Source organism: Pistacia vera, unplaced genomic scaffold (assembly GCF_008641045.1).
Source record: "Pistacia vera cultivar Batoury unplaced genomic scaffold, PisVer_v2 Contig57, whole genome shotgun sequence".
NCBI classification, from domain to species: Eukaryota; Viridiplantae; Streptophyta; class Magnoliopsida; order Sapindales; family Anacardiaceae; genus Pistacia; species Pistacia vera.
Genome location: NW_022196412.1, coordinates 659,942 through 665,572, shown reverse-complemented (window position 1 = coordinate 665,572; position 5,631 = coordinate 659,942). Strand labels below are relative to the sequence as shown.

At 39.2% G+C, this 5,631-nt stretch overlaps 1 non-coding gene across 1 annotated transcript; it reads left to right on the top strand.

Annotated features, from left to right (window-relative positions):
- The first annotated feature begins 2,972 nt into the window (after positions 1–2,972).
- On the top strand, positions 2,973–3,079 carry LOC116108862. Its single transcript, XR_004124692.1, has one exon. It is a non-coding gene; the product is annotated as a small nucleolar RNA R71 (small nucleolar RNA).
- The last annotated feature ends 2,552 nt before the right edge of the window (positions 3,080–5,631 follow it).

Here is a 5,631-nt window from a genome sequence, read left to right as displayed (position 1 = left end):
CTTCTAGAGGTAATTGTGGGGTGTTTTCTTCCATAGATTCCTCAATCANTTAGAAAAATCCTTGATGAAGCGTCTGTAAAACCCCGTATGCCCCAAGAAACTTTGGACTGCTTTGACATTTGATGGTGGTGGCAGCTTCTCAATCACTTCTGTCTTTGCTCGATCAACTTCTATCCTGTCCTTGGAGATCCTATACGCGAGCACTATTCCCTCTTGGACCATGAAGTGACATTTCTCCCAATTCAGCACCAAGTTTGTCTCCTTACATCGTTGCAAAACAAGAGAAAGATTAGTTAGACAGTTATCAAATATGAACCAAAAACTAAGAAGTCATCCATGAAGACTTTTATAAACCATTCCACCATGTCTCCAAAGATTGACATCATGCATCTTTGAAATGTTGCTAGAGCATTGCATAACCCAAAAGGCATCATTCGGTAAGCAAAGGTGTCATAGGGGCAAGTGAAGGTTGTCTTCTCTTGATCCTCAGGAGCGATGGCAATCTAGTTATATCCTGAATACCCATCTAGGAAACAGTAATAGGCATGTCCTGCCAACCTCTCCAACATCTGATCAATGAAAGGTAATGGAAAATGATCCTTCCTTGTCGCCTCATTCAATTTACGGTAATCAATGCATACTTTCCAGCCTGTCACTGTCTTCGTTGGTATCAACTCATTACTCTTATTCTTTACCACCGTGATACCTTCCTTCTTCGGAACCACCTCTACCGGGCTTACCCATGGGCTATCAAAAATAGGATAAATAATCCCTATATCTAAGAGTTTCACCACCTCCTTTCTCACCACTTCCTTCATCGAAGGATTCAACCTCCGTTGTGGTTGCACCCTAGGCTTAATATCATCCTCCATGAGTATCTTATGCATGCAAAATGATGGCGAGATACCTCTAATATCCGAAATGGTCCATCCAATTGCTAGTCTATGTTCCCTCAACACCCAAATCAACCGCTCTTCCTCTAATGTACTCAAACCTAAACTAATGATCACCGGAAAAGTTTCTGAGTCTCCAAGATAAACATATTTGAGGTGGGAAGGTAAAGGTTTCAATTCAAGCTTTGGAGGTTCTTCATTTTTTTCCTTCTCCTTCTCTTTATCAAAATCAAACTCCTCAAATTCTACATCTTGACTCTCATCAATCGGTTGAAGTGCTTCTAACATCCTAGCACATTCATTGCTAGCTGACTTATCTACCTCTACTATTTTTGATTTGGCTATACATGCTTCTAGAGGTAATTGTGGGGTGTTTTCTTCCATAGATTCCTCAATCAATTTGTCCACCACATCGACCCTAAAACATGAATCCGTTTCAGACGGAAACTTCATTGCCTCAAAGACATTGAAAGTTACTGTTTCATCCTGAACTCTCAACAATAACTTTCCTTCCTGCACATCAATAAGTGCTCTCCCCGTGGCCAAGAATGGTCGGCCCAAAATCAGAGGAATTTCCTTATCCTCTTCCATGTCCAACACCACAAAATCTGCTGGAAAAATTATCTTGCCCTCACCAAAACATCCTCTAATATCCCCCTCGGGTGTTTTATTGACCTATTCGCTAGTTGCAACGATATGGTCGTTGGCTTCACTTCACCAATTCCCAATCTCCTGAAAACAGAAAAAGGCATCAAATTAATACTAGCTCCTAGATCACACAAAACACTATAAAAAATAATATCCCCTATAATACAAGGAATAGTAAAACTCCCTGGATCTTTAAGCTTCGGGGGTAACTTCTTCTAGAGGATGGCACTGCACTCCTCCGTGAGCATCACCGTTTCCTCATCTTTTAACTTCCTTTTGTTCGATAAGGTTTCCTTAAGGAACTTCGCATAACTCGGCATCTGCTGCAATGCATCTGCAAAAGGAATGTTAATATGCAATTTTTTAAAAATTTCAATAAACTTTGAAAATTGCTTATCCTGATTCTTTTTCTTCAATCTCTGAGGAAAAGGCACGGGTGGGGTGTGATGTGCCAACTCTGGTGGAATCTCGAGGAATGGCAATTTCTCCTTCTTCTTTTGCCTTTCTTCCTTTTTCTTTTTCTCTTCCTCCAAACCACTTGGTTTCTCTTCAGCAACAATCTCTTCATCAACTTCCTTATCAAAATCTTCCTTTCCGGTTTGCTCAACATCCTTGGTAGCTTGCTCTACCACTTCCAAAACTATCCCACTTCTCAAAATTATGGCATTTGCTTGCTCACGTGGGTTAGTCACCGTGTTGCTTGGTAAAGAACTTTGAGGTCTCTCATTTAGCTTCTCGGCCAATTGGCCCATCTATACCTCAAGATTTCGAATGGACGCCCCTTGATTTCTAAAATTCGTCCTCGTCTCATTCATAAAACCCGTGGTCTCCTGCATGAATTTTCCAAACATGTCTTCCAACTTTGTTACTCTTCCATCTCCCGGTTGATTATTCACCCCTGGTTGGTTGTTTGGCAATGTTCTTTGATTCCATTGACTATTTTGCTGGTTCTGATTGCCCCAAGATAGATTTGGATGATTTCTCCACCCCAGATTGTATGTGTTGGAGTACGGGTTGTTTGGTTGCCTCTGATTTCCTGCCAAGTAATTCACTTGCTCTGTTGATAAAGATGACGAAGCAAATGTGTTCCCAGCTTGACACTCGCTGCTCACATGGTTTCCTTCACAAAAATCACAAGTTAGTTGAGGTGCTTGAATAGAGTTTACCTGCATAGTTCCCAACTGTTTCTGAAGTGCAGTGAGTTGGGCTGAGATGGCTATAAAGGCATAAACTTCATGAAGACCCGAAGATTTTCTTGGTGTTGCTCTCTCATTTGGTCTTTGATAATTGTTGCTTGCCAAAACCTCAAGCAACTCATAGGCCTCTTCTGGTGTCTTGTTTTGCAAGGCCCTTCCTGAAGCTGCATCCACCATGGTTTGCACGTTACCCATCAGTCCATTGTAAAATGTTTGGACTTGAAGCCAAATTGGCAAGCCATGGTATGGGCATTTCCTCATTAACTCCTTGTATCTCTCCCAAGCCTCATACAATGACTCGGACTCATCTTGTAGAAATGATGTGATGCCATTTCTCAATTTTGCTGATTTAGCTAGAGGAAAGAACTTGGTAAGGAATTTTTGTGCTAGATCATTCCAAGTTGTTATAGTTCCCGGTGGTAGTGCCATTAACCACCCCTTGGCTTTATCCCCCAATGAGAATGGGAATAAACTCAACCTAATGGCGTCATCTGACACTCCGTTCGAGTTGAAGGTGTCACAAATTTCCAAGAAATTTGCGATATGCTGATTCGGATCTTCCTTCAAATCACCATTAAATCTAACCGACTGCTGGATCATCTGGATGATTGCCGGCTTGATGTCGAAGTTGTTGGCTTGCACCGTAGGTCTAGTAATACTCGACCCACTACCATTCACTGTGGGAACTGAAAATTCACTCAGTGTCTTGTTTTCTGGTTCTGCCATTTCAACAACTATTTCTTCTGCTTCTACAACTAAATCTTCTCTTTCTCTTCTCTCTCTGTTACGTCGTCTGACGGTTCTCTCAATCTCAAGATCAACAGGAACCACTGGTTGACGTCTCGCTCTTTGCATAAACTGCAAAAACAGAAATGAAAGAAAGTGAGATCACAAACCAATTGAAAATTAAGAACGAAAGTAGAACAAAAAAAAATTGATAAAAATAAAAATAAAAATAAAAACTCCAATCTAGCTAACTATAGAAAGACTCAATGTTAACTTAAAACAGTTCCCCGGCAACGGCGCCAAAAACTTGATGCGTGTCTCCTACAACATGCAATATGTAGCAAGTATACTAATTGCTCAAGTAATAAAGTGATGAGTGAGTATCGTTCCCACGAGGAATGGTAGCTAAGCACTAAGTATCCTACTGTTCTCAAGTTGGAGCAATCGACTTCTTTTGGATTAATGAGAGCAATTTTAATTAAAGAAAACAAAATCTGAAATTACTGACTAAAATTTAACTATGAAATGCGAGATGAAAAAAAAATACAGATAAAATCAATTCAATTAAAAAGGGTAGGGTTTTGACTTCATTCGGACTTTATGGGTTAAACCTAAAAATTAAACTATAGTCACATTCATATGCATTGGTTGTAAATCGAACTCACTAAGGTGTTAAACATATCTTCTCAGGCTATGTTTTCCTATTCTTCCTTATTAACTTTCCGCACCCAACAATTTGAAAGTTAACAAATCCAAACTCATTAAGCATAAGAATCCTACAATGATTTCATTAATTCTTGAATCTATCTCTAGCATCCAATACTATAATGGTGATTACCCAAGAAGCCTAACATGATTCATTTCTCAATCTCATCATGTTCATCACATAAAGCATTAAAACTCAGAGCAAACACACAATCAAAGCATAGTCATATGAACATAAAACAATCAATCACTTAACCTATTAAAATCCGAATTACAATAAAAACCCTAACCTAAAATGGGTTTGTTCATAGCTAAATCAACACTACAAATAAGAAAAACGATAATATTCAAGTTCAACATAATGAAAAGTAAGAGAAAGAATAAGAAATCTCCCCAAATGATGAATCCCTTGGTTCAAAATCGAATCTTCACCCTTCTAATTGCTAAATCTCTCGAAGCTTAATCAAAGAAAATGTGAAAGCTGCTAACCCTAATTTCTGGACTCTTGGTCAAAAAGGCTAAGTGTTTCTTTTATATCTCGCCCAAAATCCTAAGAAAAACACGCACAAAGTAAAATTGTGCGTTTCACAAAACTGGAATTTACGACCGTCGCCGCGGCGAAGAAGAAATTTCGCCGTGGCGAAGAACCAAACAGATCTGGTGCGTGACTGGCTCACTTCGCCGCAGTGAAGCTTCTTGAAAAGTTCTGAAATTATAGAACTGCCACTCTGCTTGCATCTTCGCTTGATTCTTCGATTCTCGGTGCTCTCCCTTTGGAACAAGCCTCATCGTGCTTTATCCTGCTTCAGAACTCTCCTAACTTCTGAGATCCGCTAACTTCTGAGTAAAAAATTTCCAATTTTGTCCTTATTTGCTCAAAATGCCCATTTTAACCTGAAACACGAAATGTACAAAATTAAGCAAAAATTCAGGTCAAAATGCACTAGAAAGTACCTGAAATCCGATTAAAAAGTCTAATGAAAACTGTATAATCCACGGATTATCAGTATGCTATTTGTTAGGTACATACAACGAGATTTGATTGTACCCCGAGTAGGAACCCATAAAATTTAATAGCTCGTGCCCAGAGGTGGCATCAATGAGCTGGTCGATCCTTGGCAAGGGAAAACTGTCCTTTGGACAGACTTTGTTGAGGTCGGTGAAGTCAACAAAGGTTTGCCACTTGCTGTTGGGCTTCTTGATGCGTTGTTACTACAACATGTAATGATAGCAAGTGCACTAGTCGCACAAAGTAATAGAGTGATGAATGAGTATCGTTCCCACGAGGATTGATTGTTAAGCACTAATTTTTCTAAGTGTTTTTCAAGTTGGAGAAACCGAAATTGTTTGGATTAATGGGAGATTAGAAAATAAACCAAAAACAAAACTTACTAAGTATTAAAAACTAATTAACGAGAGCAAGAATTTAAAGCAAGAGTAATATCAATTTAACAAAAGGTTAG